The 11,968-nt window shown below is 50.1% G+C and overlaps 1 long non-coding RNA gene across 1 annotated transcript; it reads left to right on the top strand.

The window, feature by feature from the left end:
• The first annotated feature begins 1,008 nt into the window (after positions 1-1,008).
• Positions 1,009-3,814, top strand: LOC141414042 (uncharacterized). Its single transcript, XR_012439145.1, has 3 exons — positions 1,009-1,403; positions 2,478-2,548; positions 3,738-3,814. It is a non-coding gene; the product is annotated as an uncharacterized lncRNA (long non-coding RNA).
• Positions 3,815-11,968: the final 8,154 nt, after the last annotated feature.

Below are 11,968 nucleotides of genomic sequence, written 5' to 3' on the forward strand. Positions count from 1 at the left end.
CGACACAGGCATGGCTATGTTCTAATAAAACTTTGTTTATAAAACAGACCAGGTGGGGTAGACTACTATGGAAACAAATTCTTTGGGGGGGGGGGCTCAGAAACCAGGTGTTTTCAACTCTGACTGCCTATGAAAATCACCTGGGAAGTTTTCAGATAACACCCATATCTAGGTCCCAGTCGGACCCACTTAATCAGACTCTTGGCGGTGAGTCTAATACCCATGTGAGCATGGGTATTAGTTCAAGTTTCCCAGGTGGTTATGACATTTAGTCTAGGTTGAGAACCACTTCCACAATCCAGCTGCATCCTTTTTTATGTCATTAGTTTATTTGCAGACGTTCCTATTATGCTATGCAAGTTCAAGTGTTTGATCCATTTTTCAGAGATGGCATGTCTTAAAATATGCTTCATATCTGTTAATTGGATGAATTAAAGCATTATTTCTTAAGTCTTACTATAAAGAAAGGTACAGCACATCCAAACCCAGAGTGCAAAGTCACCACAATTAGTAACTGCCATTTGTTTTCCACTGACAATGACAGATTCTTCCCTGGACCCTCCTAGTGGTGGCTCCCATGGACCACAGAGGCTGTAAGCCTCCTGATGCTTCACACAAAGCTATAGGAAACTCTTCAAAGGGTAACAGAGACCAAAGGCACAGGTGGAAGAAATACCAAGTTCTCCTCTTCTCAGGCACTGTCCCCCTCCACTTCATTCAGCTTCATTCCAGGAAACCGAAGCCTAGGGAAAGTAAGAAGTTGTCTGAGGTCACACAGTCAGGCTGCAGTAGGGACTCAATCAAGAAGACAACTTGCATCCCATCTGATGTTCTGACTCCAGCCAGTCCTGTCTGTGTCCTGAGCTGCCTCTCAGGGCTGTCTGCCTCTAATCACTCCCTCCCCATGACAGGTGGATTTCCCAGATTCAAATTTAGAGAGTATGAACTAAGTTGAACATGTGGTGTTGGGGGCACCTGGAGGTGAGGGCTCTCTGGGGAGCAGAGCTCTGAGCTGGGTCCTTCTTCGTTTGGGAGGCAAAAAGAGAGCAGTTGTAAATGTAGGTATGAGAGAGAACAGAAACTCCATGTACTGTGTGACTTGGGGAAGGTTATTTAACCCCTCAGAGACTTTGTGGAGGATATAATGCGTGCCTTGCAGGAGCATTGTAAGGATTAGAAGAGTTTATGTGTGTAAAATGTTTAGCATCATTTCTGACACAGAAGCAGTGCTAATAAACAGTAGCTATTATAAGTACAGTATTTTTATTTCATCTTGATATTTGATCCACTTCTGTGCCTTCCAGAACCTTCCATGTGGAGTGCTTAGCAAAGGGAGAGGCAGGAAGCCAATGGAAGGCAGAGGAGATTCCAGGCACAAAGGATGGTCAAGGAAAGGCCCTGAGGTGGGAATGATTGAGCTGTGATGAGACATGGCTCTGAGTATCCACATAGCTGTCACCAATCCTGTTTGTGCCCACACCACCACCAGAACCTCTCTGTCCTCCCTCAGGTCCAGAGGTGCTGTTGTACTATTGTCTCCCCACATCCCACTGGCTTGGGGGAATGGCCTTAGTGGGACAGCAGGCCTCTACACCCATAGCCTTCCATATGTCCAGCACCTTGGAGACAGGGCTTCCTGGGAGCCTGTTGCTGTGCCCTGAAGCCTGTCTTCTCTGGGAGGAGAGATGCCAGGCCCTGGGCTGGGGCAGGACATCCCTCCATGTGCACTGGAAGCAGCAGCATCCCCCATAGCCTGCCCTCATCCCCCTGGCTCATTGCCAAGGCCTGGCCCAAGGTGTCTAAGCTCCCCGCAGCCACTCTCCCTGACAATCCTGGGGAGCCTGCATATGGCCCAGAAGAGGGGTGAGGAGGAAGAGATAGGCCAGTGGACTTAGAGGGGGATTGGGTACAGTTGACTTGGGGAGCACCCACCTAGGCCCCAGGCAGTCGTCACAGTGCTCAGAATTCTGACAGCTGCACTGCAGCTCCTCACCCAGGCTTCTCAAGCGGTGCTCTTAACCTGTTTCCTTCTCAGGGTTCAAAGAGCTTCCCAGGTGGGCTACTTGCAGAAGAGTTAGCTCTCAGGTGGTGCTCATGTGTCCCAACCTGCCAGGCCTAACTGACTCTGTCAAGATCAATGGGGCACAAGGGCCCCTGTCTCCAGCTCTCTTTGGCTTCCCCTGGAATCGGAGTATCATTGGGAGGGAATGTGAAAAATCATCGTGCGCTGTTTCTCCAGGGCTGCAAACCCAGCCTCCGGGTGCTAGCCCAGCCTCTGAGCTTTGGGGGTTGACCCTTCTATTTTAAGGCCCCCCTCCGCAGGCTAGTGTCCCCTCCATCCTTAGACTCCCTTGGGGTGGAGAGGCTGCAGATCCATCTGGGTACAGAGTGCGTGGGATTGATGGGCTGATTTTAGTTCCGTGGGAGAACTCACAACAAGGGGTTGTAATTTCTCTGCAATTTCTCTCCTCCACAAGGCATCTGTTGGCATGCTGTGAAGAGCTTCTCATCCAAGCAGACAGAGCCCTCTCTGGAGCCAGCATCACAGGTGTGACAGGGCCTCCTCGCCACTTCCGCCTCCCAGAGGCACTTTGACTTTGCTGTGAATCATTACAGCCATCTAGGGGCCTGTCTTCCTTTCCCCTCCCTCTCTGGCTGACTCATGCCCAATCTCTAGCCCTTTCCACCCTGAGGGGCACCTGCCCACCTCTTGGTCACCCCTCTTTTCATGCTCTCTGAGCTACCTGGCCTCCTCTAGGGCCACCTCTGAAACCCAGCACATCTTCTCAGCTCAGCCGCCCCTCTAACTGTACCACGGATACTATGTAAGCATTGGCCAGTAATATTTGCCCTCAGGTATCAGCTGCCTGGGCGGGAGAGGGAGGCTAGAGACGGCACAAGATGCTAGTGCTAATGGCAGTATGCACAGAAGTTTTGGGAAACCTCCATCTCCTGGAGGCCATGATTGGCAGAGCGAATTGGATAATGGGAGTTTTTCCCCCACAGCTGCCACATACAGAGGGTTTGACGTTTGGAGGAAATGATTTCAGATTGTATAATGATGAATGTTACTATCACAGACAACAGGACACGCTCCTCAATGTAGCAAGACACCTGATCGGAAGAATGAGTATAAAACAGAAAGCTCCCAGGCGCCATATTGAGTTCCATTCTGTTCTCACTAGTCCCCCAGCCACATCAAGCTCTACCAGGGCATTTTGAGGCCATCTTTATTATCCTTGTCCTGGGCCTCAAGATTATCGACTCTCATTGTGGAGGCTGAGGGTGTACAGAGCAAGGAGACCTAGTGTGGGGGGCCAGTAGTTGGCCTGGCAGGTGAAGGAGTAGAGGATGGTGATGTGAAAATGTGCACCATATTCCAAAGAATATGTGTGGTTTGGTCTGGCAGGAGCTGGAGAGAGAAAGGGTAAGAGGTGGTCCTCAACTGGTAGGTTGGAGCCAAATCCCGAGGGCCTTGAACACCATACTTAGGAGGTCACCTGAAAGGTTCCCACCTTCAAGCCTTTGATCCCCTCCATAGCAGGAGGTGAGGTGAGCAAGGAACCCAGAGTGCAAAATCTATGAAGCTGCCTGCTCTCTGAGCTGTACTTTCAGAGTGCAGGGTTGGCACTGACAGTGACCGCCTCATTTTTCATTCTAGATGCCCAGCTTGCCCCACTATCTACCCAGCCTTGTTCAGGAAGGAAGTCACTTCCTGTTCATTTTTGTGTTCCTAGGGTCTGCAGCAGTGCCTGACCATAGCAGGAGATCAAGAAACACTTCTTTAATAAATGAGCGTGTGAATGAACAAATAGCATTTTTCTCTGTCTAGAATATGTGTCCTTCCTTTTGTGGCTTATGGCTTCCCTGTAACCCTGAGTCCTCAGCTCTTACAGTGGGTGTACGTCCTGCCTCCCAGCCAGGTTTATTCTTCTGTCTTGGAAAAAGACAGAGAGAACGTGCTCTGTAATAGTAAGGGTGACACCAAACATATCCAGGTCTCTTGGTGGGAAAGACTAGCGACTGCGGTTGTTGATGCTGCTGCTGCTGCCCTCCTTCCCTTCTCTTCATGAGGTCAGACTCAGAGAAGGTTCCTGGAGGCGGTGGCCTCAAACTGCCCCTCCATGTGTCCTCCCCGCTTGCTCAGCTCCTTTGAATGGCTCCCAGCTGGCTGATGCTCATGCAATTCCAAAGGATCCAGAGGGCTTCTGAGTCACCAGCCTCTCCCTGCCCTTCTGATGGCCTCCTCCCCAGCATGGAGCCCTCAGGTTGGGGCTAAGAAATAAGGCTAAACAGGAACACTCCTGGGCCATTAAAAGCTGGATGATTAATGGTGCTACTCAAAAAAGGGTCAAGACATCTGTGTTTTTGTCCAGTGGAGGATCTGTTTCAATCTGGAAGTCACTCTTCACATCCAAAAAGCAAACAAGTCTCCTCCCAAGCCTACCCCATGAGAACAGGGAGTACAGACATGGGGTTTCTCGTGGGTGGTACAATCACAGAGTGCCCAGGTCTGAGAGCAGAGCTGGCACACTTAAGACAGAGGTGGCTTCCCTGGCATTCAGCAGACCCTGGTGTCCTATAGCCTCTGTCTTAAAGAACACTTGTCCCCTCAAGGAGGTGGCTGCTGAGGACTCAGGTGAATTTTAAGCAACTGAGTACAGAGATGGGACTATCCTTAAAGAGAAACAAAAGGCATATGACATTCAATTCAGATCTCCCGTGTGCCGAGATGGCTTGGGGCCCAGAGGAGGTCCAAGGTCTTCAAAATAAACAACAAAGTCTAATTCAATCAGGGGATGGTCCGGGTGTGCTCCTCTTTCCAGCAGTGTCGTTGTTTATTACACCCAAGCTGAAAGGCAGTGCAGGATATTGGAGATGAGGGCTTTGAGGTACTAGCTGGGTGTCCTCTGGCAAGTTACTTAGTCTTACTGGACCTTAATTTCCTCCTCTGTACAATAGAGATAATCATAGTACCTACCCCTATAAATGTGTGATGGTTAAATAGCCAATAGAAGAGTGTCTGGCACACTGTGGTTATGATGTAAAAATCAGCCAATAAAGATAATCAAAATATTTTCCACATAGTCTACTTGTATTAAGCTCTCATTTGAGCCTGGAGGGCTCAGTCATTTAAAATATCCATTCTTTATCCTTTTCATGAAGTTCAAATTCAAGGTGTGGTGGATACCTGGACCAGGTGAGATGTACCTATTACAGCCAAGATTCTGGGGTCTGCACTTGTCCCTGGCAGCTCTGAACCTCTAGACCTGGTTGTTTCTTGGCTTCTTTCCAGGCTGGATCCTGCAAGGTGCTGTTGACGGGTGCCATTTCTGAGTCTGTTTCTCATGTGCCCCCTTCCCTTCCTTCCTCTCTATCCAGCTCCTTTGCACAGTGTTTGACATTCATTGATGATGAAGACAAGCTTTTGAACGGAGCACCCCTTCTCCATCAGTAGTGGGGAGAGGCAGCCCCATTCCATAGCTGCCACTAAGTGGAGCCAAGCAGAAACACATAATTACTGACCTTGGTATGAAGTGCTCTCGGGCAGCACCCCCGGCTGTGGGCGGCCACTTAAGCTGCTTTCTTTACCCTCTAGCCTATCCAGAGGGTTCCCCACCTGGAGAGACTTATTTTAAGGCAGCTCCAAGATTGGCTCACTGCAGCTGAGGAGGATGCTTCTTTAAGTGAACAGCTGGTGACAGCCCCCAAACAACAGAAAACTCTATTCATTTGCAGCATGGGTAAGGGTGGGGGTGGCAGTGGAGTGTGTTTTGGTTTAAGAGCAAAACAAGCCTCTAGGCGTTTTAACAACTTCTTTGCCATGTCACATGGTGACCTGCTATCCCCAAGTAGACTGGGAGTTCTTGGGAGACAGAAAGGGCTTCCCCCTCAAACGATAGGCACCCAAAGGGGCAGTGGGAGGAAGCTGAGGCTATAAGGATAGCCAGGATGTACTGGAGTGAGGATTTAGAATACAGCAGAAGCTGAGGTCTCAAAATGCAGTGGATTCAACGATGCTGATGTATCTTTCTTCCTTGCATAACATCCCAGGCCAGGGAGTGACTACTCCAAGCAGTCACTCAGAAACCCAGGATCCTGCTTACTGTGCCTTCATAGGTTCCTAGAACTGGGTTCAGTAGACTTTTCCTATAAAGAGCTAGGCAGTAAGTATTTTAGGCTATGCAAGACACATGATCTCTGTCTTCTCAATTCTTGTATCCTGCCTATGACCTTAGACAATATGTAAATGAGTAAGCATGGCTGGGTTTCAGTTAAACTTTATTTACAAAGACAGGTTGGATTTGACCCCTACCCTATCACGGTGGGTCTCGGAACCAGCAGCAGCATTGGTATCCCATTTGGAAACTTATTAGAACTGCAACTGTCAGCCAGTTCACAGACTTAATGAATTAGAAGATTTAGGTGGGACCTAGTAAGCTGTGTTTAAACAAGCTCCCCTGGTGGTTTTTGCGCATGCTGAAGTTTAAGAACCATGCTTCTAGAACCCTGCCTTTCAGCCCTGGCTGTGAATGTGTATCACTAGACATTACCTTGGATCCCGGATTGAGGGAGGGGTTAAACATGGACTCTTTTAAAGGCCCTTGATGATTCTGAGGGACAGCAGCACCCTGAACTGGTTCATTACCTGGCCTATGACCACATCTGCTTCTCCAAGGGGGATGCTCTGTGCTCCCTGGGTTCTCGGTTTTGGCTTCTTTCCTTGTTCTACTCCTAACCCCCTGCACCCTGGTGCCTTCCTGAGAGCTCTAGGGACTTTACCATAAGGGAAGACCTCAGTTCAAGTTTGTCAACTTAATCTCAGAAGGAGTGGAGCAAGACGGGGAATGGCCTCATGGAGGTGAAGGTGTAGAATGGACACAAGCAGGAGGGGGAGGAGCAAGGTGACAAAGCAGAGGAGGACTTGGATGGAAACACCTAGCATGGTGGTCTGTCACCAAGATTCAGTGAAAGCCAGTGTCCTTTCCACCTTTCCGTAGCTACATTTGGCACCAGATTGCTGGAAACCCTGGCACATGCACAGCCTTCCAGAGGCTAGTGATGGCTATAGGGTATACAGTGAGCACTTGGGCATTTGCTGTGTGCCTGAAAGTATTCTAAATGCTTTGTGTAAATCCCCATGGAGTCTTCTGGTTAGGACTTTCATTACCCTCATGATTACATGTGAGGAGACTGAGACTTTCAGAGGTTCGGTGACCTGCACAAGGTCACACAGGTCGTAAGAAGCAGAGTCAGGATTCAACTCAGGACGTCTGGCTGCAGAGCCCAGCTGTTAAGTCACTATGCACAGCCATGTATGTTCATGATAGCCATAACAGTCATTTGCCATTTTACAAATGAACAAACTGAGGCCATGCAACCGTGGGTAGAGGCAGGACTCCAGCCTCTTTCTTTTGTTGGTCTTTTTGCCAACCAAGTGCTTGGATTTGCCATTTTGCCCTGCAGCCTGGTTTGGCTCTCCTCCCTCTCCCCTCCATCTGTCCACCCAGCATATTCCGGGTTTGCACATGTGGGGCTGACTCACAGAGGAACAGAGAGCCCCACCCTCTGGAGGGAGAAGGCAGACTTTATTTCTGTTCTGAGCCATCTTGGGTTGGTGCTGCGGGAGGGGGGCAGGGGGCTGCCAAGGCCAGCTGATGCATTGCCCCGTGCCAAAGCTGCTGAATGCGTGGGCAGCCCCTGAGGGCTCCAAAGGGCCCCATGACACCAACTCCTCAAACACATCCTAGAGCTCAAGGGAGAGACAGGCCTGCCTGCTTTGTCTGTCTGCACTGCAGTCTCTTTCTCCAGAGAGTGCACTGGACTTTAAATCCAGTCTAAGTTCCCTGTGGGAGCTTCCTGGGCTAAGAATGCTGTTGCTAAAATCTTTCTGACTTTTATGCTCTGGTCCAGAGCTCAAAAGAACTCCAAGAAGCCGTTTGTTCCAGAGTTGCCTTTAGGCAATAGAGGTGACCCTGGTTTTTTCCATCTTTCAGATTCAGCAACTGAAGCCAGCTGTGGCTTGTCTTCCTCACCCTCCCCCCCACCCGCCCTTAGCCCTACAGTGTTTCCCATATGTCCCTGATGATGGGTCACCTGGGCCCTGGTTAACTGTTCAGATCACCTGTCCTTTGTCCTGAAAATTCTGAAGCAGTAGGTTAGAGCTGGGGCCCAGGGACCTGCCCTCCAACAAGAACTCCAGGCAATTGCCATCCTGAGGGAAGATGGGAAGTGCTAACCAAGAGACCGGGTGGGTGCCAGACCCTACCTGGCTCCGTCTTCATTGATGCCCTGGAAACTTGGATGAGGTGTGTGGATGTGACAGCTTAGAAAGCCCTGCTAGCAGGCTAGTGTGGATGGGCCTCTGCCTTTTGGCTATTTCTGCTAAATCCTCCAGGTGATATTTGTTGAGGATCATCAGAGACGTTGAAAAGCTCTTCAGATATATGGGTGTCTTATCCTCATGTCAGCCAAACACTCCAAATGCCAAGGAGCTCCTAGAATGTTCCCCCAAAGGCATGTATCGAGGCTTGTTCAGCTGGTGGCACTATTGGGAGTTGGTAGAAACTTCAAGAGGCCGGGTCTAGTTGGAGTGTGTCTTTAAGGATCCTTTCTTGGCCCTTTTTATTTGCTTCCCTACTGCCATAGGGAAGGTGAGCAGTTTTGTTCCACAATCCCTTCCACCATGTTGTACTGCCTCAACACAGGCCCAGAAACAACGGAGCCAAGTGACTGCTGAAATTGTCCTCCTTTTAAGTTGTTTTTCTCAGGTACTTTGTCACAATCATGGAAAGATAGCAACACAGCTCCCCAGCTGCTAAAGGTCCCTATCCCACAGGCTCTAGTCTTTGTAGAAAAAGCCAAAAGGGCTGAGCGCCAGTGGCTCACGCCTTGTCATCCTAGCTACTCAGGAGGCAGAGATCAGGAGGATCATGATTCAAAGCCAGCCCCAGGAAATAGTTCCGTGGGGCCTTATCTCAAAAAAACCCTTCACAAAAATAGGACTGGTAGAGTGGCTCAAGGTAAAGGCCCTGAATTCAAGCCCCAGCACCAAAAAAAAAAAAAAAAAACCAAAAAACAAAGATACGGCGTGGAGGTAGGAGTTTTTCAAGTTGTGGTTGTTTTGTTATATGTCCGCCAATTCTTTGGTATTCCTTCCTGGAGAGGTGATTTCCCCTCCCCTTGAGTGTGGGTGGACTTAATGACTTACTCCAAAGGCACAGAAAAGACTGGAGACAACAGTGTGTGACTTCTGAGGCCAGATCATAGGGGACGCTGTGGCTTCTTCCCTTTCTCAGGTTACTCCGAGCAAAAGCTAGCTCCATGTTGGGAGGACACTCAAGCAACCCAATGGAGACATGGGGAGAAACTCTCCCACGGTGAGAAACCAGAGTTTCTTGCCAACAGCTCTCCAGGAACAGAGGCCTTTTCCAAAAGCTGTATGATTGCGCCATCTTGGAAACAGATCCAGCAGCCCCAGCCAAGCCTTAGAGGACTGTAGCCCAGGCCAGTGTTTGTCCGCAACCTCGCTTTAGACCCTGGACCAGAACCACTCAGCCCAGCTGCTTCTGGATTTTTGACTTACGATGCTGTGAGATAATAAATGTCTATCATTTTAAGAAGTTGTGGGTCATTTTTTTTTTTTAATGCAGCAATAGACAGCTAACACACAAGTCAAGAACAGCAGCCTTCATCTAGAAAGTGAGAGAATCAGGTGAGTGTGAGCCCGACCTGCCCCACTAGATGAACGCTGTCTATTTGCCCTGGTCCCAGCTCTCACTCTCCCACTCACTTACCTTGATGATCTAGGTGATCTTGAACAAACTTCCCTGCACCCCCCACCCCGCCCCACTTCTGAGGCCTTCTGGAACTTGACAAGCTCCATGCATATCAATGAGAAAGCTGAACGTAGTGGTGGCCTGCCCTGGATGGCTGCATATGAACACTGTCCCCATAGCTTTGCCCTGTAGAGTGCCCCAAGAGCAACCCTGGCTGCTAAAGATCTAATGAACTAAGGATGTAGATGTGATAGCTTGGCTTTGGCAGCCTCCACAGACACATGGCCCCAGGCGTGTTTGCAGTTACAACCTCATCACTACCTGCCCTTGGCCTCACTTCTCTTTTCACTTCCACCCTGACTCCGGACCCCTTTGTCCCCACCCCAACCCCACACCAATGCCAACAGCTAGCACTTGCTTAAGGCATGTACCCTCAGGTGATGCACCTTGACTCTGTTGTGTCACCTGGAACCTTACGCTTACCACTTCTAGGGGTCTGAGGGTGGAAGCAGTGACCAAGGGCAAGGCAGCCAGAGGGGGCAGAGTGCAGGGACTAGGACCTGCAGCAGTCTTGGGAGGCTGGCTGCTGAGCAACTGCCCGAAGTCTCCATCCCTTTGCTGAGGCCCCAAGCTTCCCTCTTGACATCTGAAGTCCTTCTTCCAGGCCTCCCTCTACAGGTCAGGCCAGAGCCCACTCCAGGATCCTTTTCCTCCACCCTCCATTCCAATGTCAGTGGGACATTCCTCTACCATGTGTTTCTCCTGTCTGCAACTAGGACCCCCCCCAGCCTCCAGTTCATGGCCCTCCCCACAGCTCGCACTCACTGTCTCTGCGCAGTGCTGCCCCCTCTTGCTGGGGAACCCCCATGCTCCTCAATGCCCATCTTGAGGATCCTGGTCCTCCCTCTGCTATGCCAGGCCTCCCTCCACAACACACACACTTCCCTAGGCTGCCTCTCTCCATGTGGTTTGAGTCAGGGCTTCCTCTGGTTGAGCCTCTTCTGTGGACCCCCCATGGCCCTCCACCCACCTTCCACACCAGAAGAAGAGAGGCAGAGGGGGAAGGGTGCACACCAAGCCTGAGGACATGGTGTGGGGACCCCAGGATGGACAGATGGACAAGGCATCATGCTCTCCCTTTTCCTGGACGGCCACAGGAGGAATGAGGTCGCCACCCCATGCCTCTTGCAGAGATGCTGTGAGCGTGAATGAGAACAGCTTGCAAGGGGGCTCTGATGGCACAGCCTGTGAGGAGAACTTTTGTACCCTTCCAAATCTGGCCTTGAACCAGAAGACAAATCACATTACCAGGTTGCTCTGCCCTTTTAGCCTTCCCTAGTCATGGCTGTCATGCCCAGTTTCTCCCTCTCCTTAGCTCTTCGCTTGCAGAGAGTATAGATTTGCCTGGGGAGTGGGGGCCAAGACACATCCTATGTGTGAAATCTATGGCTCTGTGTGTGTATACAACTTTGTCCTGGAGTGACTGCAGTTTTCTGAAAGGAGTTGTGACCCATAAAAAGGCAGAACTAATGCAGCCTTGTAGGCTGGATCTTCCAGGAAATCTAAGAGCCACTAGCACCCATCTGGATGCAATGCTTACCTCCTTACCTCTTTACTCTGAAATCCTGGCCCTTCCCCTGCTTTGGGAAGTGAGAGGTCAGCCCCCCACCAGGTACGTTCTCTATCCCCCTGTTCCTCCTGGCAGATGTTTGTTCCCTTGTACCTACAGTGGGGAGCCTCAGCCTCTGAGCAGCCCCTCTTAGAGGTGTTTGGTTCTTTTTTTTTCCCCTTTCAAATGCATGGGCTTCTGCCTTGTGTATCAAGTTAGTGTGTTTTCCAGAACTGAACTCAGCTTCCCAACATGAAGTACAAAGAGGATTGTTTGGGCAATAATGGTTTCAATTCACAGCAAAACGACTTCTGCCTTGACTTCACCTAAATCGCTCCTTTGACTTGAGCTCTGACCACAGCAGGCTCATGGAGCCACACAGCAAGGAGGGCTGCTTTCCTTAAGGATTGCCTGGACCCAGTAGAAATTTACTCTGTTTATTCATTTTTGCATGCAATAAGTTCTGGGAATCTAAGAACATCAGCTACATCAAAGCTGAATGATGACCTCAGGCTAAACCACAAACAGTGTGGTCTTGTGGTTAAGGACATCAGTGATGACCTCAGCTGCCAGGCATACA

The sequence above is a fragment of the Castor canadensis genome, chromosome 11 (assembly GCF_047511655.1).
Source record: "Castor canadensis chromosome 11, mCasCan1.hap1v2, whole genome shotgun sequence".
Classification (NCBI taxonomy): Eukaryota; Metazoa; Chordata; class Mammalia; order Rodentia; family Castoridae; genus Castor; species Castor canadensis.